The sequence below is a fragment of the Tiliqua scincoides genome, chromosome 2 (genome assembly GCF_035046505.1).
Source record: "Tiliqua scincoides isolate rTilSci1 chromosome 2, rTilSci1.hap2, whole genome shotgun sequence".
Lineage (NCBI taxonomy): Eukaryota > Metazoa > Chordata > Lepidosauria > Squamata > Scincidae > Tiliqua > Tiliqua scincoides.
The window spans coordinates 86,296,552-86,320,788 of NC_089822.1; the positions used below are offsets into that span (position 1 = coordinate 86,296,552).

The 24,237-nt window shown below is 47.9% G+C and overlaps 1 pseudogene; it reads right to left on the reverse strand.

Moving 5' to 3' along the window:
• LOC136638566 (zinc finger protein 721-like) overlaps positions 1 to 24,237 on the reverse strand; it is a 1,054,179-nt pseudogene that overhangs the window by 515,046 nt on the left and 514,896 nt on the right.

The window sequence follows — 24,237 nt, forward strand, 5'->3', positions numbered from 1 at the left end:
GATCTTGGGGTGGTGGTGGACAGGTCAATGAAAGTATCGACCCAATGTGCGGCGGCAGTGAAGAAGGCCAATTCTATGCTTGGGATCATTAGGAAGGGTATTGAGAACAAAATGGCTAGTATTATAATGCCGTTGTACAAATCAATGGTAAGGCCACACCTGGAGTACTGTGTCCAGTTCTGGTCGCTGCATCTCAAAAAAGACATAGTGGAAATGGAAAAGGTGCAAAAGAGAGCGACTAAGATGATTACGGGGCTGGGGCACCTTCCTTATGAGGAAAGGCTACGACGTTTGGGCCTCTTCAGCCTAGAAAAGAGACGCTTGAGGGGGGACATGATTGAGACGTACAAAATTATGCAGGGGATGGACAGAGTGGATAGGGAGATGCTCTTTACACTCTCACATAATACCAGAACCAGGGGACATCCACTAAAATTGAGTGTTGGGCGGGTTAGGACAGACAAAAGAAAATATTTCTTTACTCAGCGTGTGGTCGGTCTGTGGAACTCTTTGCCACAGGATGTGGTGCTGGCGTCTAGCCTAGACGCCTTTAAAAGGGGATTGGACGAGTTTCTGGAGGAAAAATCCATTATGGGGTACAAGCCATGATGTGTATGCACAACCTCCTGATTTTAGGAATGGGTTAAGTCAGAATGCCAGATGTAGGGGAGAGCACCAGGATGAGGTCTCTTGTTATCTGGTGTGCTCCCTGGGGCATTTGGTGGGCCGCTGTGAGATACAGGAAGCTGGACTAGATGGGCCTATGGCCTGATCCAGTGGGGCTGTTCTTATGTTCTTATGAGTGTCATGTATGCATTCCTCAGCCCAAGGCATATGGCTTGCAACAGCAATCTTCATGGTATGGTCCACAGTAGTGCCCCCAGCATGACTTGAGGGAATCTGAGTTGGAGATGGTGTGGCAGCAGCTGTTGTGGAGGCCACACAGAGAGAGCTACAGGGATCCCACTTGGGCAGTGAGTGCGGGTGGGATCAGAAAATATAAGATCCCAGGAAATTTCCATGGCACATCTTTTGGCTCATCCTGGGCAGAGGTGTTCCCAGGTTTTCCCGTGCCCGGGGTCACCTCTGCCTTTGCTGCCCCCCTGCCCCTGACCCAGAAGTAAATACAGTGATGACATTGTCACTGCAATTACTTCCATGTGGCTGCCTCCTCTGTTCCCCCCTTGAAAAAAGGGGGAAGGAAGGAGGCAGCCCAGGTCCCCAATGGAGCCTTCCGCGCCGCTTGTAAGCAGTGCAGAGGGCTCCATCGGACCATTTTGGGGCCGCTGGAAGCAGCGCCCAAGACAGGTGAGTGCCGCTTCCAGGAGTCAGGCAGTGATCGCCTCCTGGGCACCGCTTCCGGTAGTAAGCCGGCGCATCAAGCTCAGGATTTGGCTCTCAGTCTGTTCTTTTTAGGGGTGATGGTGTTCATTTGTCAGAAGTGAGTCAACTTGTTTCTGAGTGGTCTGCAGCACAGGTTCCACAACGTTATAGTCAGAAAGCAGGGCAGTGACCTACCAGCCATTGTAGCCAACGTAGCCATTATTAACGATTTGTCATGTTGGTGTTATGGCAGAAATGAAGCCACACTTACTTATATGTTCTGGTCCTGTACTGTGATCAGCCTTTTTGGTTTCAGATTTTAAGTAGCATTAAGAGGTTAACAAGTCAAGTGTTAGAATTCACTGACATATATTGTCATGAAAGGGCAGGAGGACTTCCAGCGACCAGCCACTGCTCCAGGGCAGTGATGCCTTGTGCCAAGCACTCCCTTCCTGTCCCCCACTCTTCTAATTGGTTTAACCTGCGGCTTGGTGGGACAAGACCTGGTAGATCTAGTCCACTGCCACCACCCCAAGAGATTCCAGTTCCCAGGGGGGTTCCTTGGGCAAAACCCCTCACCAAGAATGCTATTCAGGGTTGTAAAAATGCTCTCACACTGCCAGTAATCCCTGCAGAGTGGGGAGGCTAACAAATCCACTGATCCAGAACCGGCAGAGCTTTTGAACAAAAAGGTTTTATTTACAGGTGAAGGAAAAACACAATTTGAACAGACTTGCAGCACTATCCTATCTTGTGCTGGAACAGGCAGGCCAGGAGGCCTGTGCTGTATCCAGTGCAAGATAGGGCCCCGAAGTGGCTCAGCCAGAGGCAAGGAGAAACTCTTCCCCTTACCCCTGGATAAGCCAATGGGTCTCCTCAGACTTGCGCTGCTACTTCGAGGAGAGTGGAGCGGCTCAGGAATGGGGGTTGGAATCCGGCATAATACCAGATACCTGCCCCACCTCCCACTCGCCTCCAACCTGCAGGACTGCCCTCCGCCTGCCCTCCCCCCACCCTGGAACACCTCCCTTCTGCCTCATCCCCGCCCTCCCCAGAGCCTTGCATCGGCTGAGCTCAGGTGACACAAGGCTCCCTCCACAAGTCGATGTGGAGGCTGGATGCAGCCTCCGCGGACTGGTACATGTCTGTGCGCCGGCCCAGCCGACTCTAGAGGAGGCACAAACGTGCAGCCCTCCTGAGCTGGCGCAAGTGACTTGTGCTGGCCCAAGGGCGCTTCAGGATTGCGCCCTTGGGTTCTTGCCAATAAACATCCCCTGAATGGGGCTGGCTCTGCAGGCCGAGACTAGGCTGACAGCCTGGATCCCCACTCCACCTGGCCTGAACTGAGGCCACTAAGAGATCCCAGCTTCTGGATGGGAAGGACAAACGAACAGAAAACAAAATCTAATGTTGTCTAGCTTACTGTCGGTCCTTTCTCTATCTCCCTGGGGCAGCTCCCTTCCCAGCAGCTTTCCCTCTGCTTACCAGAGAGGCTCTCCCTGTCCTGCCCAGTCTGGAGCATGCAGCAGCAGCAGCAGCAGCGGAGAGAGAGAGAGAGAGAGAGAGAGAGAGAGAGAGAGAGAGCCTCCCCAGAGCCCAATCAACTGACCCCCTTTCAAAAAACGTCTGAAGAACCTCAAACATTGGAGGGAATCGGAGGGAAAATCTTGAACAGAAACCGCAACTTTTAATGTTTTCATTACACATATACTGTTGAATTATTTGCCTTCCGCATGGAGATTATCAGGGGGTCAACATGGGTGAACCCTATGCACCTCAATGGTTGCAAAATGTCATCTCCTTAAAGTCTGGAAAGAAGAGTCCTCACCCACATATTTACATAGGATTGAAGATTTACGGGCTCACTCTGCATTTGAACTCATCTCTTTCAGAAGCCAGCTTTCTATGGATAAATTCACAGAGATTTGGAAGACTTTGTCGGATGTATATATATGATCTTAACAACCAAGCGTCAATTAGTCCGCACTATTGTGTTCCTCATAACTACATATGGCTGTGAAAGTTGGACAATGAAAAAAGGTGGGCAGAAAGAAAATTGATTCCTTTGAGCTATGGTGTTAGAGGAGGTTCTTGCGTATTCCATGGACTACAATGATAATGAACAGAGAAGTGCTGCAGCGCATAAAACCAGACGTGTCCTTGGAAGAAAAAAACAGTAAAACTCAGACTTAGCTACTTCAGCCATGTTATGTGGTCAGCATCATTGGAGAAAGACATTATGCTCGTAATGGTCAGTGGTAAAAGATGACGGGGGCAACAAAAACCGCATCGGCAGGATGTAATCAAAGCAGACACTGGCCAAAATATAAAGCGTTTGAAAGAAGCCTCACAAGATCGGAAATCATGGCGATAGCTAGCTCAAGGAATTGCCAAGGTTGGATACAAATGAACGGATAATTTGGTTTGATGTGATCTTTATGTATTTGACCATCGGTGTTATATAATATTTGTTAATGTATCATTTAATGATTTTTAAAAAAATTATAGTAAGCAAGCAGAGCAGTGGGTCTCAGCCAGTCTCCCAGTGTGGCAAAGATTGTGCAGGTGTGGGGTTAAGAACAGGGATTGTTGTGTATCCTGAGGTTAGCAAATTATTTAAAGGGGATGCACCCTTTAAATAGTCCAGAGGTCTATTAAATGGACCCAAAGGTCTTTGCAGCTTGGAATGATGGATGTAGCCCCTTTGGGCAAAAATTGCATAGTGAGCCCCAAAGGCTTTGAATTGCCGCTGCAATTCATCTTCTTTGACACCCCCCCTCCCGCTACATTTTTCAGGGGGCATAGACAATGAAAAGTTTGGAATTGTCATTTGGTGATCCCTGGTTTGAGCTGGGGTGAATGCCCAAAGCATTGGTTCTCAAACCTTCCAGCACTGCAACCCACCTTGTCCTCCCTGGTGGGTCACGACATACTGCTCCTTCTTCTAAGGCCCTGTTGGCCTCTTCCAGGCCAGCGACCCACTCTATCAGCCTCTGTTGCTCTCAGAATGATCTGCAGAAGCATCCAGAATTCACTTCGGGTTTTCAGAAGTCACTTCTGGTTTGACTGGAAGTGACTTCTGGACACGTCTGTGGGTCATTCTGAGGCCTGTGGAGGCTGATAGAGTGGGTCACTGGCCTGAAAGAGACCTCCAAAGCCTTCTAAAGCGTCCAGAATGGCTCCAGTCTGGAGACATCCAGAGCCAAGGATGGGCAGGAGATCCCAGGTGAAAACCCGCCTGGCATGGGCTTGCAACCCACTGGAGATTTGCAACCCACACTTTGGAAAGTGGGTTCCCCTTCCCTTCCCAAACTATAATCAGGGGGGCTGCATGGAGGATCAATTTAATACATGTTCCCTGGAGTAGAATGCAGGATGGCCAGTCCTGCCCTTCCAAAGGGGAGAGAACAAGGCACAATGAAAGAGCTCCCTGATAAGTTGACTACATTTTTTTTTTCATTTGTTGAATTAGAATGCAAAATGTGTTTTGTATTTCTATGTACAACTGAATAAACAATTCCAATGCTCCTAACTCATTAGCTATGGATAGAAGTGTTTCAAAACCCCTCTACTGATGGGTCATCTCAGACCTGCAATGGGTCACCTGGGACTAGTGGATCCAGAAGTATATCTGGGGCAAGCCAATGTAGTCCCACAAAGGAGGCTTGGGTTTAGGAAGGGGGTCAGGACTTGGCAGGCATCACTGCTGCTGGACCAGTCTCCTTCCCTGTTCTAGTCTCCTTTCTACCTCCACTGTCTCCGTGTTCCACTCATCCACGCTCCACCCCTCCCCACCTCCCTCCAGCCTCCTGAGTGATCCTACCTGGGGCAACATACACCAGGTGTCTCTCTCTGCACAGAGCTGGCCACCTGACACTTCTGGCAGGGCCAACCCACACTCTCGTGTGAATCATGTTTGTGACTACCTGAAAGTGTATTATGTCATTGGAACACATATTCCATAAACTTATGGGTCATGAGATTTATTGTAAAAGAACAAACATAAAAAATAAGATGCTTCACTAATGGCTCATGAAGAATGCACTAAATTTTTATCTTAATTGATGTGGTTGTGCATTCCTAGATTATGCTGAGGGTATGTGCTTACATTTTGTGCATCGCTAAGAAAGGAAATGATTTGGAGGGAAGAAGCGTTAGGAGTACTCTACTCTTTACCCCTGTCTCCAAGGCTACTGAGACAAGAGGAAGCATTAACAGAGAGAAGTTGGAAGAGAAAAGATGCACTATGATAGCTACTATCCTGAAGACAGCCTGCAAAGCCATGGTGCGCAGTTCTGTGTGGTGCTTTGGAGATCCAAGAATGAAGCAAAGACAAACAGGGTCTCTGCTTCACCTCCAGAAGTCACAAGGACACTTAGGGCCAAATTCTATTCAATTTGTCATCGCTGGTGCTATCATGCCAACAGGGCATGTGCTGCATCCTGCGGTCACGGGAACAGTCATAGAGGCCTCCTCCAGGTAAGAGAATGTTTGATCCCTGTCCTTGGGGCTGCATTGCAACTGCATCGGCATTAGAAAGTTGGATAGGATTGGGCCCTTAGACTGGCTCACAGTATTTTGGACACTGGGGAATGCTTAGGCATTGTCTAGGGCAGGGGTCTCCAAACTTTTTGGCCAGAGGGCCGCATCAAAGATCTGGCATGGTGTGGAGGGCCGGAAAAAAAATTTAAATATAAAATTTAAATAAATAAATTAGAGCTGGAACTTAGATAAGTGAATAAATGAATGAATGGGCTCATTCATTCAATCTCTCTGGCCCTCAGAACACCCTACAGACACAATTGGAGCACAGTTCTGGCCATGTTCAATTGAGTGGGCCAGAGGCTTTCAGGGGACAAGAGGTTGGCCACGGGCCAGAAAGAGGCTTGTTGTGGGACGCATATGGCCCCCGGGCCAGGGTTTGGAGACCCCTGGTTTAGGGTATGGCATGATGGGGGAACCTAACCAGATGTTTTCTGGGATTGAGATTATTTGGGGATTGTAATAGATGTTCTTTGTGTGTTCACTATTCCAAACCCATAATCAATGTTGCCAATAAAGGTAGTCTGGAAGGCCAGATGGCACCCCATCTTCCATCCACAAGCCAGAGTTTTCTAATCTTTTCTTCCTCTGGATGTATGGCTTACAGGATAGCAGCAGAGGTCAGGGGCCTTGAATGTCTGACCAGAGTCTCAAACCAAACACTGTCCATTAGTGTGTGGCATAAGCAAGCAGGCCTGACTTTAATGGGGCTACTTGGCATAAGGGCATCTATAGTCTATAGGTGCAATCCAGAGGTGCCTTTGGGCTGACACAAGTTCCTTGCACCGGCCCAGGAGGATTGCAAATGTGCTGTAAGGCACGTTTGAGCCTCCTCAAAAGGAAGCCGGGCCGGCACTCAGAGAAGTGCCAGCCTGCATAGGCTGACATAAGCCTCTGCACCCACCTGAGCTGATGCAAGTACAAAAGGTAAGCAGGGGGGAGGTGGGGAGGAGGCAGGAGAGAGGCGTTCCTGGGTGGGTGGGTGGGTGGGCAGGGAGCGGAAGGCAGGACTGGGATCCAGCAGTTATGCTGAATCCCAACCCCATTCCTGGGGAGAACGGAGCAGCTTGAAGCTGCTCCGCTCTCCTCTGACTTGTACCACCTCAAGAGGTGACACAAGTCCAAGGAGACCCATAGGGGCCAGCAACCCTTACCTGGAGTTAAGGAGAAATGTTTCTCCTTGCCGCTGGCTGAGCCACTTATGGCCACAATCCTCCACTGGATACAGCACAAGCCTCCTGGCTTGCCTGTTCCAACTCAGGATAGGATTGCGCCCTATGATTATTAAAGACAATAATAGAAAATCATTCTAGGAATCACCACTGGTAACAAAAAGGGGGTAAGGGCAGCAAGTGTTTTCTCCCTCAGTTTAGGAATCGGACTGTGTGTCTTCCTCTGATTTTGACATTTGGACTGTTCTTAATGCATTTTATGCTACTGTTTTAGTCATCATATACTGACACTGGTTTATCTTTGTGTTGTTAGCCATCTTAATCAATTTCAGAGGGGAAAGGCAAGGTGTAAAATTTAAAATAAGAAAAATTCCCCAATACTAACCATGGGATGCACTGAAGAACCGTAAGGTCAGCCCGTGTATCCTGCAGGCACCAACAAGGCCATCCCTCTATGAAGCTGCCTACAGTTTAAGGCCCTCTGAATCTCGTGCCACCAGCAGCGCTCCGCAGACTAGCTATCAACAGGTGTCAGCTGGCAGCAGGGACAGATCAAGGGTGGAATAGGGGGATCTTGATGGAAGTAGCAGTTGCCAGCGATATCCCCCCTGCCCCAGTCCAGTCACATTCCCAGTTACCCTTCATAACTATGCCAGCAGAAGGGCTGGTGTTGATCTGGAGAGTCCCATAGGGGTCCAGGCAGACACCAGAGACATAAGTAAAATTTTTCTTTACTTACCTTTCCCAGCCTGATTGGCCAATGCCAATGCATAGGATACAAGTGGCTGCTACATCATTACTCCTGGTCATAAGTATCTGCTGACTAGGGGCCCAATCCTATCCAACTTTCTGGCACCAAGGTAGCCACAATTCAGCCCCAAGACAAGGGAACAAAAGTTCCCTTGTCTTGAGTTGGCCTCCACGACTGCTGCCCCACCCCAGGATTCATTGCACACCACATTGATATGGCTGAATCAGCAATGGAAAGCTGGATTGGACTGGGCCCTATATTCTCTCCCTCATTCATATACCTTTACAGGCAACTACTCAACGTGGCCAGTTACAAACTGGCATGAACTTGGGGCACCCATTCCCAGAGCACCATCAGTGTTTTGTGGTCACTGTCTTCCCTTGTACTTCCTGAAGGACATTAACAGGACTGGTACAATCTGGTCGGTGTGGGGTTTGTGTAACAGTTTAGGAAAGGGTCAAATGTCTCAAGTTCCTACAGAGTTTAGCAATATATTGTGAAAACAATATATATGTGAAAACAAGCAAATGGTAGGCAAGCAATTATTACGGAAATATTAGAATTTTATAAGTTTTCCTAATAAGGATGGAAAACGAAGTTGGTAGTGCAGTGAACCCTCACTTTAATATAATAATAGGAAGGGTTTAGTTAATGCTGAAAGTTCATTAAAACCAACTGCACTGAAGTCAATGAAGAAACACATCTGCAAAATTTATACTACTAATTTTCATCTATGAAATCAACTTCTGAATTCTGTAATCGAGGTCTGTTCAACTGAGGGTTCACTGTATCATAGTGATTGGTGCTGGAATCCAACCTGGACAACAACTGAGCAAAGGAAATAATAACAATAATTTTGACAAAATTTATTTTTGAAAAACAAGAACAAGCAAATTACTCCACTTACATTTCAAATGAATGCTGCAGAAAGAGCAAAAAAATTTCAAACATCAATTATTTGGTACAAACAAGGGACTCAATTTTGTTGCCTGACTGACCACAAAAACAATTTTAATACTCCTACACTGTATAACGTTTCTCTCCTGAGTCGGTTCTCCGGTAGCGAATAAGATGACCACTCTGAATGAAGGTCATTCCACAATCCTCACACTTAAAGGGCTTCTCCCATGTGGGTTTTATGATGAAGTATAAGACAGCCACTCCGAATGAAGGCCTTTCCACACTCCTGGCATTTGTAGGGTTTCTCTCCTGTGTGGGTCCTCTGGTGGTGCTTAAATTCACCACTCTGAATGAAGGCTTTTCCACACTCCTGGCACTTATAGGGCTTCTCGCCTGTGGGGGTTCTATGATGGACTAAAAGTTGGCTACTCCGAATGAAGGCCTTTCCACACTCCTGGCATTTATAGGGTTTCTCCCCTGTGTGGGTCCTCTGGTGGTGTTTAAATTCACCACTATGACTGAAGGCCTTTCCACACTCCTGGCACTTATAGGGTTTCTCCCCTGTGTGGGTTCTATGATGGACTAAAAGTTGGCCACTCTGAATGTAGGCTTTTCCACACTCCTGGCACTTATAGGGCTTCTCCCCTGTGTGGGTTCTATGATGGACTAAAAGTTGGCTACTCCGAATGAAGGCCTTTCCACACTCCTGGCACGTATGGGGCTTCTCCCCTGTGTGGGTTCTATGATGGACTAAAAGTTGGCTACTCCGAATGAAGGCCTTTCCACACTCCTGGCACGTATGGGGCTTCTCCCCTGTGTGGGTTCTATGATGGACTAAAAGTTGGCCACTCCGAATGAAGGCCTTTCCACACTCCTGGCATTTATAAGGTTTCTCTCCTGTATGGGTCCTCTGGTGGTGCTTAAATTCACCACTGTGACTGAAGGCTCTTCCACACACCTGGCACTTATAGGGTTTCTTCCCTGTGTGGATTCTATGATGGATTATAAGTTGGTCACTTTGAATAAAGGTTTTTCCACACTCCTGGCATGAAAACCGCCTCTCCTCTGTGATGGCTCTTTGCTGTGACAACTGAGTCTGCTCCCTCTTTCTTCCATTATTGTCACAAACGGATGCTGTTGAAATAAGAAAAGAAGTTCAGTAAGAAATCAAATGAAGAAACTGTAGCTAGTTGGGGAACTGTGATTCCATGGAACCAGGGTACTACTGAGTCAGTGGGGATCTTTGAAGCATGGCGGGTCCCTCCCAAGGTCCTTCTTGTCACCAGGATAAGGATCCAGACCAGGTAGTAGATCCTCAAAGGTAGTTTAATATTGTCAGTAATGTTACATTCATCTGGATGGCCAGGTCTCTGTTACGTCACAGAGCCCACCTTATGTCTTAATCATGTCCCTGAGATATTGGCCCTGGGCCCCCAGAATTGGGCCCTGAAATGAATAGTCAACCAGTGCAGTCACTGAAGCAGTAGTCCAATAGTCAAACTGTCAGTAACCTCCTGGACCGCCGCATTGTGCACTAATTGCAGCTTCCGAACTGTCTTCAAGGGCAGCCCCACATACAGTGTCTGACAGTAATCCACTATGGAAGAAACTAAGGCATGGACCACCATGATCAGGTCCAATCGACTCAAATACAACCACAGTTGGCGCACTAGTCAAAGCTTGGCAAAAACACTCCTGGCCATTGCTGCTACTTGACTCTCCGGGGAGAACTGTGAATCCAGGAGCACTCCCAAACTGTGCACTCATTCCGCTTAAAATAACACACACAAAGGAAGAAGAGATAAAGGTGCTAAGCATTTTGTCACTTTGGGTGTGCACAAGAGAAAGAAAGCTAATGGGGGTGTGTGGGTTGATGATGAGGTTGCACCGAAAACCAAGGTTCCCAAGTCTGTTTCTGCAGTTGCAGGAGTTGAGAGGCTAGACTGCCAAGACCGGAGCCCCTTTGAAAGTGAGATGCGACAAGACAGAAGGGGCTGCAGTGATTCAAGGACGGGAGCAGGACAAGAGAGACGGAGCTGCTTTCCGGGGAAAAGGATACTGTGTGGCACTCTGCAAAGGATAACTGTTCAGATCGCTGTCCTTTGGTTGTGCTCTCCAAGAGAAATAGGGAAGAATGCTGGAAAGGAAAAGTGGTTACCACTCTGGAGTGCTGGCTTGGCACACTGGCCTTTTGGCAGTAGCTGGAATGAGGGTGATTAATGCAGCACCCAGTGGGTCAAATGAAGGATCACAGCAGCAACGAGGCAGGCAGATGAGCAAAGGAGAAGAGAACCAGAGATACAACCAGCTTTTTATGTATTTTTCTCCCATTGTATACAAGAGAGAATTTTGGCAGGTGCAGCTTTCTAAACCCTTCCATGCTGAGCTGCACCTGTCAAAATTCCCTCTTGTATACAATGGTTAAAGGTATACACATTCTGTCCCCTTTTGTGTCTGGTAACCTTAGTTATACAGCACCCCCTTCCTCCTCTGCATAGGGCAGCTTCCTTGCATTTGTGTGTCCTCCAGTGCTATGAAAGAGCCTTCAGCCTTACATTCTGCCACTACCATCTCACTACTGGCACGGACTGAACCCCTTATACTGGGGTCTGCCTTACAGGCATGTGTGGCCCCGTCCCCTTTCCATCCCAGAACCCGCCTCCCTAGTGTCCCTGTCACCTGGGCAACCAAGGGTCCTGCCTTCGGAGAGGCATAGATAGTCTCAGGACCCACTTGTGGTCCACCTATGAACAGCTGTGCTCATGGTGGGGTTAGCAGTGCACTACTTGATTGTCTAGGTGTCCCATTACGGGGCTCAATGCCTGTATGTGGGTGGGGGGAGTAGCAGAGCCTCCTAGGTGGTTTGGCAGGCACAAAGACAGGGGCAGTTACATTGCTCCCGGGGGCAGTAACATAATTTAACATTGCCTATTAAATCAATCAATCAATCTATATGCAATTGATATATGGTACAAAAAATTAAGTAAAATTATAAAGCACTTAATAAACAGAAACAACTCCCACTTAAATGGGTCAACACAAATATTTAAAAAAAAAATCATCTAGGTCAGGGGTTCCTAAACCTGTGAGATGACAAGCTGCACCTGCTGAAATTCCCTCTTCTATACAATTGTTAGAAGTCTAGGAGCCCTAAAGTTGAAAGGTTGGCCACCCTAATCCAGGTAAATATATATAACCACACATATGAAAACAAACATAACACAGAGAGTTAGGGCACAAACCTAACCAGGACTACTCAGAAGTAAGTCCTGTTTTGTTCTATGGGGCTTACTCTCAGGAAAGTGTGGTTAGGACTGCAGCCTTAATCTAACCAGAGTTGCTATGGCAGAGGGTGGGAAAAGACTGACAGTCTGCTGGGGAATCCCAAGACAAGACAGTAGACCAAGAAAAAAAACAATCAGGAAGTTACTTGTTACACAGCCCAATCCAATTGGGCATATACAATTGTGAATCTTCTGATCCACTGCCATAAATGCCACTGAGATGTTGTTGTCATCATGCACTATGGAGCCGCCTGTGCAAACAGCTAGAGGTGCTGTGCACACATCAGCAGCTCCTGGAGGCCCCACTGAAGCAGGCAAAATTTGGGAGAGGAACAGGTAGGGAGCAGAGAGGATACAGGGCAATTTGGGGTGGATCTCATCAGCAGCAGTGTATAGTAGGATCCTATCCCCCTTTCCTGGCCCAGATTCTTTCCTATGCTTCAGCATCTCAGTTCACTCCACAGAGCCCAGTGGGCTCAGCAGAGTCAGTTAAGGAGCTCAGGGAGCTCAGAGGGTCTTTCCAAACGTTCAATTCCCTCTTAATCTGAAGGTAGAAATTTCCCAAAGGGCTGCCACCTGTAGCAGAGTCCTAGGTCTCCAAGAGAATTTTCAGTAAAAGAGGAATTTTCAGTAAAAGGTAAAGTTAGGAAAGTAAAGTGCTTCCCTTTCTTGGGAGTGGGTGTCCCCTATTATAAGGCTTTAGAGGCTACCAGAGAAGGGGGACCAAAGCCTACAATAGACCTGTGGGCCATCAGTCTAGTTTCAATGTCATTGCACTGGTCTGCTTTCATCATTGGACCTAAAGATTCAATTGTCATCTCTAGCAGTTTGTATTGGCAACCTTCAGTCTCGAAAGACTATGGTATCGCGCTCTGAAAAGTGGTTCTGGAACAGCGTCTAGTGTGGCTGAAAAGGCCAATCCAGGAGTGACAATCCCTTCCACACCGGGAGCAAGTGCAGTCTGTCCCTGGTCTGTCTCCCTGGCTATGGGCCTTCCTTCTTTGCCTCTTTGCCTCAGACTGTTGGCCAAGTGTCTCTTCAAACTGGGAAAGGCCTGCTGCACAGCCTGCCTCCAAGCGGGCCGCTCAGAGGCCAGGGTTTCCCACTTGTTGAGGTCCATCCCTAAGGCCTTCAGATCCCTCTTGCAGATGTCCTTGTATCGCAGCTGTGGTCTACCTGTAGGGCGCTTTCCTTGCACGAGTTCTCCATAGAGAAGATCCTTTGGGATCCGGCCATCATCCATTCTCACGACATGACCGAGCCAACGCAGGCATCTGTTTCAGCAGTGCATACATGCTAGGGATTCCAGCACGTTCCAGGACTGTATTGTTAGGAACTTTGTCCTGCCAGGTGGATCTAGCAGATACTTCTCAGAGTTTTGCACAAACTACAGGTTGTGCCTGCATAACTGCAAATTCGGGACCTGTGGTTTTACATCACTACGGGACGGATTTGCCCAACCTGTAAACCTCCAAACGTGACCAAAGCTATGCTCTGGTCACATGTGGAGGGTTGGGGAGGCCCTGTGTACAGCCCCCGAACCATTAGGAGGCCTTCTGAAACCCCTGGAATGCCAAAAACCGGCACATCCAGTTTTTGGCCAAAAACCAGATGTGCTGATTTTCTGCATTCTGGAGGCCTCTGAGCTGTGCTCTTGTCACATCTGGAGGGCTAGCCTGCCCTGAAGTGCAAATTTTATTATCCGCAGGATTCAGTATCTGTAGGATTACATTCCCAGAACCCCTGAAAATGCCAAGGCATGATTGTAAAATTCCCAGGATCCTGTAAGGAGAGCCATCACAGCAGTACGCAGATATAAGTCTGTAGTGAAGATATTTTTCTCCTTCCTGCTTTGTACACCTACCGCTCCCTCAAGAAAAGACTTTTTCATCTCTGTTCATTCTCCATGAGAAAGTTCCAAATGATCCAGAGATATCTGTCCCACGTTGCTCTTCCATGTGAGCTCTCAATGCCACTTCACTATTTATGCAGGAAAATTTATGCTGTTTCTGTCTCTGGCAGATCCTGCACACAGGTGGAGAACTCAAACAGAGGGAAGTGTCCTGCAAAACATGTTCACTTCCTCCAAGGGGCATCCAAGGGACCTCCAGCTAATTTATGGCGCAGTGTCTCCAGGTTGGGGCTACCCTCCTCATCAAAAGACCCAGATCTGGGTTGGCCAGGATGTAGGGCCATCAGGTATAGCAGAAGCCATGCTTAGGTCATGCAGCCTCGCCACCAACTCCCCTCAGCAATCTCCACTGAAGCGGAATTGCTACCTGGGCATCTATCAATTAAGGGCCAAAGGATCCTGCTTACCTAGAAAGATCACATTTTCATAATTCTCCATCATGACAGACTCATACAGACACCTTTGGTATGGACTTAGCAGAGCCAACTCTTCACTGCTGAAATACAGTGCTATCTCCGCAAAGGAAATTGGGGTCTGAAAGAAAAATAATAGAAATGTTATATTAGTATGTCAGCCTTGGCCATGACTGCAGTCCAAGGAGTGGACTTTCCCAAGAAGTGAGGAAAATCTGAGTGTCTCCTGCATGTGAGAAACAGGTGGGCAACATCATCCTTAAACAACATAGGGGGACTCTGACTAACACGATGCACGCACAATGGAGCCCTAAGGAAAGATGCTAGAAGGAGGTGAAAAGGAGAGGGGGGGAATGCAAGGGGAGAAGGGATGTAGTTTAGCTGGAATTTCTAGAGGAAAGGTGAAGATTTTGGGGAACAGGGAAAGTCAGAGTGTTAGTAAGAAGGAAACCGATATAGTCTAGTCCAGGGGTGCTCACACTTTTTTGGCTTGAGAGCTACTTTGAAACCCAGCAAGGCCCGGAGATCTACCAGAGTTTTTTTTACAATGTTCGCGCCATCATAACATGTAACATTTATGTGTACAATGTATGTTGGTGTACCTTGAGCCCCACTGAGTATAACAGGACTTACTCCTGAGTAGACATGCCTAGGATTAGGCTGTGAGGCTGCAATCCTAGCCACACTTACCTGGGAGTAAGCCCCATTGAGTACAATGGGGCTTACTCCCGGCGTTTCCTCCCAGAGGCACCTGAAGGGGGGGTCGGCACTCCGCGATCTACTCATTTTGCCTCACGATCTACCGGTAGATTGTGATCCACCTATTGAGCACCCCTGGTCTAGTCCAAGCTGAGGGGAAAAGACTGTGGCTAAGAACGTTATAGGAGGAGAAGCCCAAGCTGTTCCCTGCAAATCTCCCTTACCTGGCCTGGAGGAGCCACAGCCATGCCTGTTCTTCCACAGGGTTGGCTTTGCTTTGATTCCCTTTCTTTTCTGCCTGTTAGGGAGAGAAAGGAGAACTGCATGAGCTTTTTAAACTTGTAGACCTGCTTCATGGACATGCCTGAATTCCTTTCCACTGTTTGAGGAGATGGCTGCAGAGCAGATTCAGGGAGTAACATCATGACTATTATTCCTGATGGCTGGGAGCTGATTATCTTTGAATGCAGAGACTGCCTTGGCTGGGAGGAGGGTCAGGAGAGGAGCTTTGCCTCTGCACTGACACTGGGGGTTCCAGCAACCACCCTGATCTCTGCCTCTGGAGAACTGATGGTTTCATAGGGAAGGCAAGGCCTGGGCGGGCAGAGGAAGGGGCTGCATGAGGCCCTCAACCAGGCCTGTGGTTGCCAGTCCCACCAGGCTCCCTCCACAGGAGAAGGAGAGTCCAGCAGCCCTTCCTTCCTGGGCTTCCCAGTGCAGCCTCCAGCCCAGCTCTGTCTCCCTCCCTCCACCCCTCCTGCCACTCCCTCCCTGGCTGGCCTCCTCCACACACCTGCTCCAGGCCTCCCTCTCTCCCTGGGCTCAGGCCTCCCACTCCCTCCTCCCAGCCTCTGGCAAGGCCTCCCTCAGGGTAGGAGTTTGTCACAGCAAGGCCTCTTGGGAAATGGAGTCCCCAGGGCCTGCAGATTCTTTACACTTCATTGACAAATCTATACCTGCCATTGGTCTTCCCTCCCCCTTTTCTCCATCTCTCCTGCACAGACTGTCCTCCACCTGTGCTCAGTCCTGGTCCCATCCAGCCCTGTCTTTCCCCTGAGAGATCTTGTTAGAGGTTTCCAGGACTGGGAAGGGGGGGGGGAACTGGGAGCACGTCCCCCCCATCTCATATACTGGCCACCTGAGCAGCAGCCATTACTTGTGCCTCTGCTTACCCCTCCGGGTGCCTGACAGGGAGTGAGTGCCCCAATGCAGCCCTGCTGGCCACAATGTCCTTCAATCCTGACTCGATGCCTGCCTGCCTTCTCTCTGTTGCAGAGCCCAGGAGGCTGTTGAAGAAAGAAAACAAGGATGCTATTGTCCTTTTCTGCCAGTGACCCCAGAGCAGGCTGCTTGCCTCCCACTTGTTGAAATCCCTCCTTCACACATGTCTCCTGGGCTCTTTCCTCACAGACCCTGCAAAAGGCTGTCCTGCTTGGAGATGGGGAAGTGCCAAGTGTGATGGCTGCAACTTCCCCTCTTCCTCCAGTGGCAAGAAATTCCAGAAATCGCACTGACCAGAGCTAGTGTTGAGATGATCAGCGCTGTGGGTGACATTAGTGAGGACCTCTGGCTGCTGTGTGACATTTGCTTTGCTTAGAAATACAGTATGCAAGCAGAGGCACATAGGATGCCCCCCTACAAGTGACCAGATCCACTACCCCACAGCAGACCCCACAGAGAAAAAGAGAAACTTGCATCCCACAAACTTTCTGGTTCCCCTCTTCTGGCTTCCAGGCCTGCTTTTGGATGACTCAGGTACAATACTGCCTGCACCACCAACCCCCATGGGCCCTGGTTTACAAAAATACAGGATGATGGCGATGGTAGTAAGTAGGTATTCTTACTTTAGATAGTAAGAATACCTAGTGTACTCTTATACACTATACCTATACACTTATACCTAGTGTAAGAATAGTAAGTGTATTCTTACTTTAGATACACTTTCAATCCTACTGAATCACAGAGCTGGTGCAAACAAAAAAAACAGTTAAAAAAATTTACAGGTAAAAGACACCAAACTATTATGGAAAATTATATGTGATGCATGTTTTTTGGGAAGTGGTGGAAGGATGAGATGAGAATGATGGAAAAATATAAAGTAAGTGTATGCTAGGCCTTTGCTACTGAAAGCACACAATGACTTATGAATGGAGGAAAAGATGAAAAATGCATTTGAGCTGTGGATTCAAACTGTGTTTCAGTGCTTTGATAATAAACATTCCCCCTTTTCTATCTTCCACTAACACAGAAAGGAGCAGCAGGGGAAGGGAGAATGCAAAAGATGAATAAGAAATTTAGTAAAATGTGGTCACTATAGTCAGTAGATTTAAGTCCATAAGATTCCCCTTTGAGAATTTCTTATTGACATTGCTTTTTTGATTTAGATATCCATAGACACTGGAAACAAAACAATTCTCTTCAATGCTTTCATTTCAGTTGGCAGAATGAGACCCCTTGTGATGCATTCAGGTAATCTGGAGCACAGCTAGCATAAGCTAGCACTGTGTGTGTGTGTGTGTGTGTGTGTGTGTGTGTGTGTGAGAGAGAGAGAGAGAGAGAGAGAGAGAGAGAGAGAGAGAGAGAGAGATCTCAACTCACCAAGAGCAGAACTTCACATTATGAGAAAAACAAGATTAACATACATTTTAAGGCTTTCATGGTCAGTGTAGTTATCTTTACAATTAAAATTGTCCGGGTTTTGAGACCATGGTCCATTAAAATCTTGACTACCTGACATTTCTCCCATACCTGTGATGGGCATTATCAGAGAATGAGAGAACACAGGCACTCCAACTGTAGAAGTTCACAGAAAGCAGACTACTTCATACTCACTCATCTGGACTTAAAGGGTAATCTGACCGTTCTACCACCTTCTGTTCCCCCATGTTCTTGTTGGAGTTGGTGCAACTCCGTCTGCTGTCCAGAGGGGGCAGGATGCTGTCCAGAAGGGGTCAAGCTATGGCCCAGTGACTCTGACCTTTTTACCTGTTCTCTCTGTGATCCTTGTGGGGTGTGGCCCTAACCCTTTATCCTTCCCTTCTCCTCTGAGTACTTCCTCTTGTCCTCTGACCACCGATCTGTTAAGATGGCGCACACCAGGGCTCTGATGCCCAGGCCAACTTGAGCACAAGGCATGCAGGGCGAGGCAGCTCCAGGGCCTTGCTATCTCTAAGTGTTAGCGGAACCTCTGATCCTAATCAGATCAGGATTATAAATATATAATATTTATATATTGTAATAATAATAATAATACTTTATTTTTATCCCGCCCTTCTCCTAAAAAGGGACCCAGGGCGGCTAACAACATATAAAACAGATTAAAACATAATTTCACAAACAGATAAAAACATATTAAAAAACACATTAGCAGAACCCATAAAAACAGAAGAGTCAGAATAAAAGAGCATAAAACAGCAGTTCTTAGAGAAATCGGGCCTGTAAAAAAGCAACTAAAAGATATATAAAAGATGTTAAAAAGGCCATAACGTCAGAAGGCTTGGTTAAACAGCAAGGTCTTCAGGCCTCGCCGAAAAGTCTCAAGAGAGGGAGCCATTCTCAAGTCAAGGGGAAGGGAGTTCCACAATGTTGGTGCCACTACTGAGAAGGCCCTATTTCTTGCCGCCGCCCCACGTACCTCCTTAGGCGGCGGCACTTGTAAAAAGGCCTTCTCTGATGACCTGAGAGGACGAGCCGGATTGTACAGAAGTAGGCAATCTCTGAGATACCCTGGCCCAGAGCAGTATAGGGCTTTAAAGGTCAAAACCAGCACCTTGAATTGGGCCCGGAAACAAATGGGCAGCCAATGTAGCCCCCAGAGAAGCGGGCTGACAGAGTCGAACCGCCTAGCTCCAGTGACCACATGGGCCGCCGCATTCTGCACTAATTGCAGTTTCCAAACCGTCTTCAGGGGCAGCCCCACATAAAGCGCGTTACAATAATCTAACCTCGATGTCACCGTAGCATGGATCACCGTGGCCAGGTCTGCACGATCCAAGTAAGGACGCAGCTGGCGCACCAGCCAAAGCTGAGCAAAGGCCCCCCTAGCCACAGCCGCCACCTGGGAATCCAGGAGCAGCTGCGAGTCCAGGTGGACCCCCAAGCTGCGGACCTGCTCCTTCAGAGGGAGTGCAACCCCATTCAGAGCAAGCCGATAATCCAGCACCTGCATCAAGGATTTCCGAACCAGGAGAGCCTCTGTCTTATCCGGATTTAATTTCAGCTTGTTAGCCCCCATCCAGATCCTCACTGCTTCCAGACAGCGCTCCAGGCCCTCAACCGCCACCCTGGAGTCTGGAGGAAAGGAGAGATAAAGCTGGGTGTCATCAGCATATTGATGACACTCCACTCCAAACCCCCGGATGACCTCTCCCAGCGGTTTCATGTAGATATTAAATAGCATGGGGGACAGAATTGAGCCCTGCAGCACCCCGCACCTCAATGGCCAGGGTGTCGAACAGGCATCCCCCAGCACCACCATCTTGGACCGACCTTCCAAGTAGGAGCGGAACCACCACAAAACAGTGCCTCCAACTCCCAACTCGGCCAATCGGCCCAGAAGGATACCATGGTCGATGGTATCGAAAGCCGCCGAGAGGTCCAGCAGGACCAACAGGGACGCACTCCCCCTGTCCAGTCCCCGGCGTAGGTCATCCACCAAGGCGACCAAGGCAGTTTCCGTCCCAAAGCCCGGCCTGAAGCCAGATTGAAAAGGATCCAGATAATCCGCTTCATCCAAGACCCTCTGAAGTTGGGACGTCACCACCCGCTCAATTACCTTGCCCAGAAACGGGATGTTGGAGACTGGCCGATAGTTGTTCAACACAGTGGAATCCAGGGAGGGCTTCTTCAGGAGGGGGCGAACCACCGCCCGCTTCAAAGCAAGTGGCAATGTCCCCTCCCCCAAAGAAGAGTTGACCACCCTCACTGTCCACTCAGCCAGTCCACCCCGGGCAGCTCTTGTCAGCCAAGCTGGGCAAGGGTCAAACAGGCAGGCAGACGGCCTCACACTCCAAAGGAGTTTGTCCACATCCTCAGGCTGCACCAGCTGAAAAGAATCCCACAACACTGGACAAGCAGTTGCCAGGGGGACATCATCAGACATTGTCAATGTGGCATCCAAGTCGTAACGAATGCGATCGATTTTATCTGCAAAATGTTGCGCAAACACGTCACAGCGGCTGACCGTGTATTCCTCCTGGTTCACTGGTGGGGCCTGATGGAGGAGGCCCCGCACCACACGGAACAGCTCTGCTGGACGGCTATCAGCAGACGCAATGGTAGCAGAGAAGAATGATTGTATATATTGTAAATATACACTCGATGGAACTTTAAGTAAATAACCATTTTTGCAGCTTTAACAAGCCATTGCCTCTTTGTCTTTTTTATTGATTTGCAGTCAGCTGGGTGAGGGAGGTTCCCTGGGGTGATACCCAAAGGGGGGGGGTTCACTGCTTAAGCTACTCTGCTTCCCCCCAAAGAGGAAACTACGTATTTTTTTAATTTCCTCCAACAGGTTATGGGCCCAGGGACCATGCACTAAGAAACTCAGGGACTGTGCACTAAGAAGCCCAGATACCTTGGAAAAAATTTTATTTTTTGCTTTTTGATTTTTGGGATCTCTCCCCACTCACTTGTGTAAGGCTGAACTTGCTTGCTAAGTAAAAGATGGCAGAAGGATCAGATGTGGAAGCCTTAGCCATACAACCAATGGTCAGGCTGAACCCCAAAACTTTCCACAACTGGTACTGTAGAATAAAGGCAGAAATACAAATGTATGGAGCCTTACCTGCTCTAAACAAAGAGCGCCCAACTAATGAAGAGGCTGCAATTGAAAAATGGGATCAGGCAGATGGGAAGGCTAAGTGCCTCATTCTCGGATCACTAACTGAGCTTCAGTTGCCTTATGTGCTAGAGGCTAGAGGGTTGTTAAACCCTCCTCCCTTCTTCACAAAAATAATATTTTCCTTGAATAATTTGATTTGGTCTCTTCCTTCAGCCTTTGACAGAAACAATCTAGCCATACAGTTAGATAATCTAAACTTTAGGTCCTTAAAGGTCCTTTAGGCCTTTCCCAGTTTGAAGAGACACTTCAAACTGCCATGGTGTAGACTTCCTCATGAGGAACTGCCTCATGAGGAACTTCCTCACTTCAAACTGCCATAGTGTAGACTTCCTCATGAGGAAGCTGCTTGAACCATTCACTAAAGAGACTATGCCGTGTCTCCATAACTAGACGTGATAGGGCAAAACTGATGCCATTTTTTGAATCGGCACCCCAAATATAGACAGGAATTGGTGTAACGTTTAAGGAAGCAAAATGTGTGTTGGCCTGTATTATTATTGATAGATTTCAGTAGTTGCCAACAAAAATAATTTAAAGACATAGCAGTGTCAACACTGCGCTCTCTCTCTCTCTCTCTCTCTTGCTCTCTCTCTCACACACACACACCTGCTGCTACATGTATACACACAGATAGTCTTGGGCCTGGGTCTGCCAGGCCCAAAATTAAAAATGCAGCCCAATCATAACTAGGACTAGACTGCCCTTTACAACACTGGAACACAGTTCCAGTGTTGTAAATGGTTATAAGCCAGTGCAATAGCATGCCACTGATGGCCATTTTGAGACTGTTGCTGCAAACAATGGTGATGCTGGGGACTTGCCACCAGACCCAGCTGCCTCCACCATTGAAGGTAAACTGGTTGTGGAAGCAGGGGATAGGTGGAACAGGGCAGACATTAGGGCCTCTAGGGGGTGTAGTGGGGACAGGCAGAGGGCAGATGTCAGTGGCAACAGCTCTGCTGATATCCTCAGCTCAGTTTGGGCCCCTTTACTTAGACTTTTGCCAGCTAAAGAGCCAATCTCTTTCTCTTGTCACTGCACATCATGCTCTTAGTTGTTGTTGGCCTTCTCCTTCCCCCTTTCTCAAAAAATTGTGGGAAGTGGGAAGAAAAAGGAGATGCAGGAAGGGAACAGGTAGGGACAGCAGTCGTTGCTGAACCTGGGCACTCTCTCTCTCTTTGTCAGCCAGATTGGACCTGGTTGAGGACGATAAGTACCTATCCACATCCAGAGGAGTCAGGAGGTCACTAGATTCCTCTTCGCCAAGAAAGAGGGTAGATTGTGCCCAGACTCCTCTCAACCAGGTATATGAGTGGGTCCAGCAGCAACAGCCACGGCCAGCTCCAACCAGAAGTAATCCCTTCACCTTGGCTCAGGGGTAGGCCTGTTGGGAATGAGAGGTTGGGAAGAAGGCAGTGAACTCGAACAGATTTCTTAGCACTCACACCAACTAGAAGCCCAGGATGTAAGGGCAGAGAGCTATAAAAGTAAAACCAGTATAGAATTGATATAAATGTGTAGTGTAAATGTAATCTCACTCTTTCGCTACTTGCTCTTTCCACTGCTCTTTACTTTTTCTTTGTAAGCAAAGGCTGTGGTGCCACGGGTGCAATACAGCTTGGGCCAGATGATTGTCTCCTTAAGGAGAATGGCAGACTTGTACGTTCGTACACACAACATTATGCAGTTCACCCATCTCATTGGTCTGATTCTACATTCTTTATTATGCAGATTTCTGTCCTACTTTTTAAAAGCAGATTTATCATCTGCCATTCCATCACTTAGGACTTTGAGAACAGCATATAAACATGTTTTGAATAAAACTGTTTGCATTTCCAACAGGGGCAGGCTTCTACATGTAGAACTTTGACGCTACACTACCAGCCCAATCCTGAGCTGCCCAGAGCACGGGACTGCCACGGCACCGAAAATGGTTGCTGCAGCATCCTGAGCACAACCAGGCAGTTGCTGCCAACTCCTTGGGGGGAAGGGTAAGTTCAGGGGCTGATAAGCATAGGAACCTGGCTGAGCTGGGGTGGAGCTGGGGTGGGACATGGTGGATCTTGACAGCAGCAGTGTCCACACAATCTGGAGCTCCCTCACAGGCTTGACATCAGCCCCCAGTGGTTCAGACCTACACCAGCAAAATACCTGGAATAGATATGAGTAGTGGCAGAGAAGGTGAATAAATATGTTCTTTATTTACCTCTCCCAGCTGGCTGGGTTCCAGCTGGCCCACAGGATGCAGAGGAGACTGCATCAAGGGCGCTGCATCCTGCAGGCTGGCCCTGGACAGGATTGGGTCATAAAAATATCTCAGTTGATCCAATGTTCAAGGTGACATCGAGCAGTATGGTACTGGTATGGAAAGCAATTCATAAATCCACAGTAGCTGGATCAAGCAGATTTGAGTCCTCTTCAACCTTGCAAAACACTTCAAGTGGCTTTTTTTTTTTTGTAAGCATCTTTTTCCAGTCTTTGTTATGATAGTGCCAGCGACTGAGGAAATTTCTCCATGAACCAAAGTTGTTTTGGCACATCAAGGGGATATGAAAGCTGGCTATAGGTATATACACGAGCAGCCATTTACTTTCCACTGGTTATGTATTTATTTACTTAACCACAAGTGATATCCTACTTTTCTGCCAAGTACCTCATTCGCTCTAGATAGGTAGAACCTTCCCTATTATTTCTTTCTAACTGAAAGTGACAATATTCGGGACACTGATCTGCAAACCATATAAGTAGCTTTTACATGCATGGCATTCTCCAAATTGTTATTTCATATGTTTGTTCACGTCCTAATATTATTGTGCTTGGTTCCTACTTTAAAGACACAGAGACCTACTTAATTTGCTTAATTTGCTTCTGGATTGTTTTTTAAACTTGCTCTTGTGAAGGATACTGGTGATTTCTCAGCATAATTACTTGCTGTTTCATACGATGCTAGTTTGTTTCTCACAATTCTAGTCACTGAAACAGATTTATAGCCCAGTCCTGTACTAATCACAAGATCCATCAGCATAAAGCCAGGACCACAGCACCACAGCCACTCCAACATTCTGTGACTTGCTTCCAATGGTGTGGGAGCCAGTAAGCCCCTTGCCAGCAGTGGTTTGCTGTAGAACCTCTGCAGGAGCAGGTTTGTTGATAACCAGGGAGATTTGTACATTACTACATTTAGGCATTACTAATGGTTGGCAACCTTCAGTCTCGAAAGACTATGGTATAAGCCTACAGCACCCAGGATTCCCAGGCGGTCTCCCATCCAAGTACTAACCAGGCCTGACCCTGCTTAGCTTCCAAGATCAGATGAGATCTGGCATGCGCAGGGTAACAGTTGCATTAAGCAGATGCCTAAATCCTATACCCCTTTCCTAGTCTGGACCCATTCCCTGA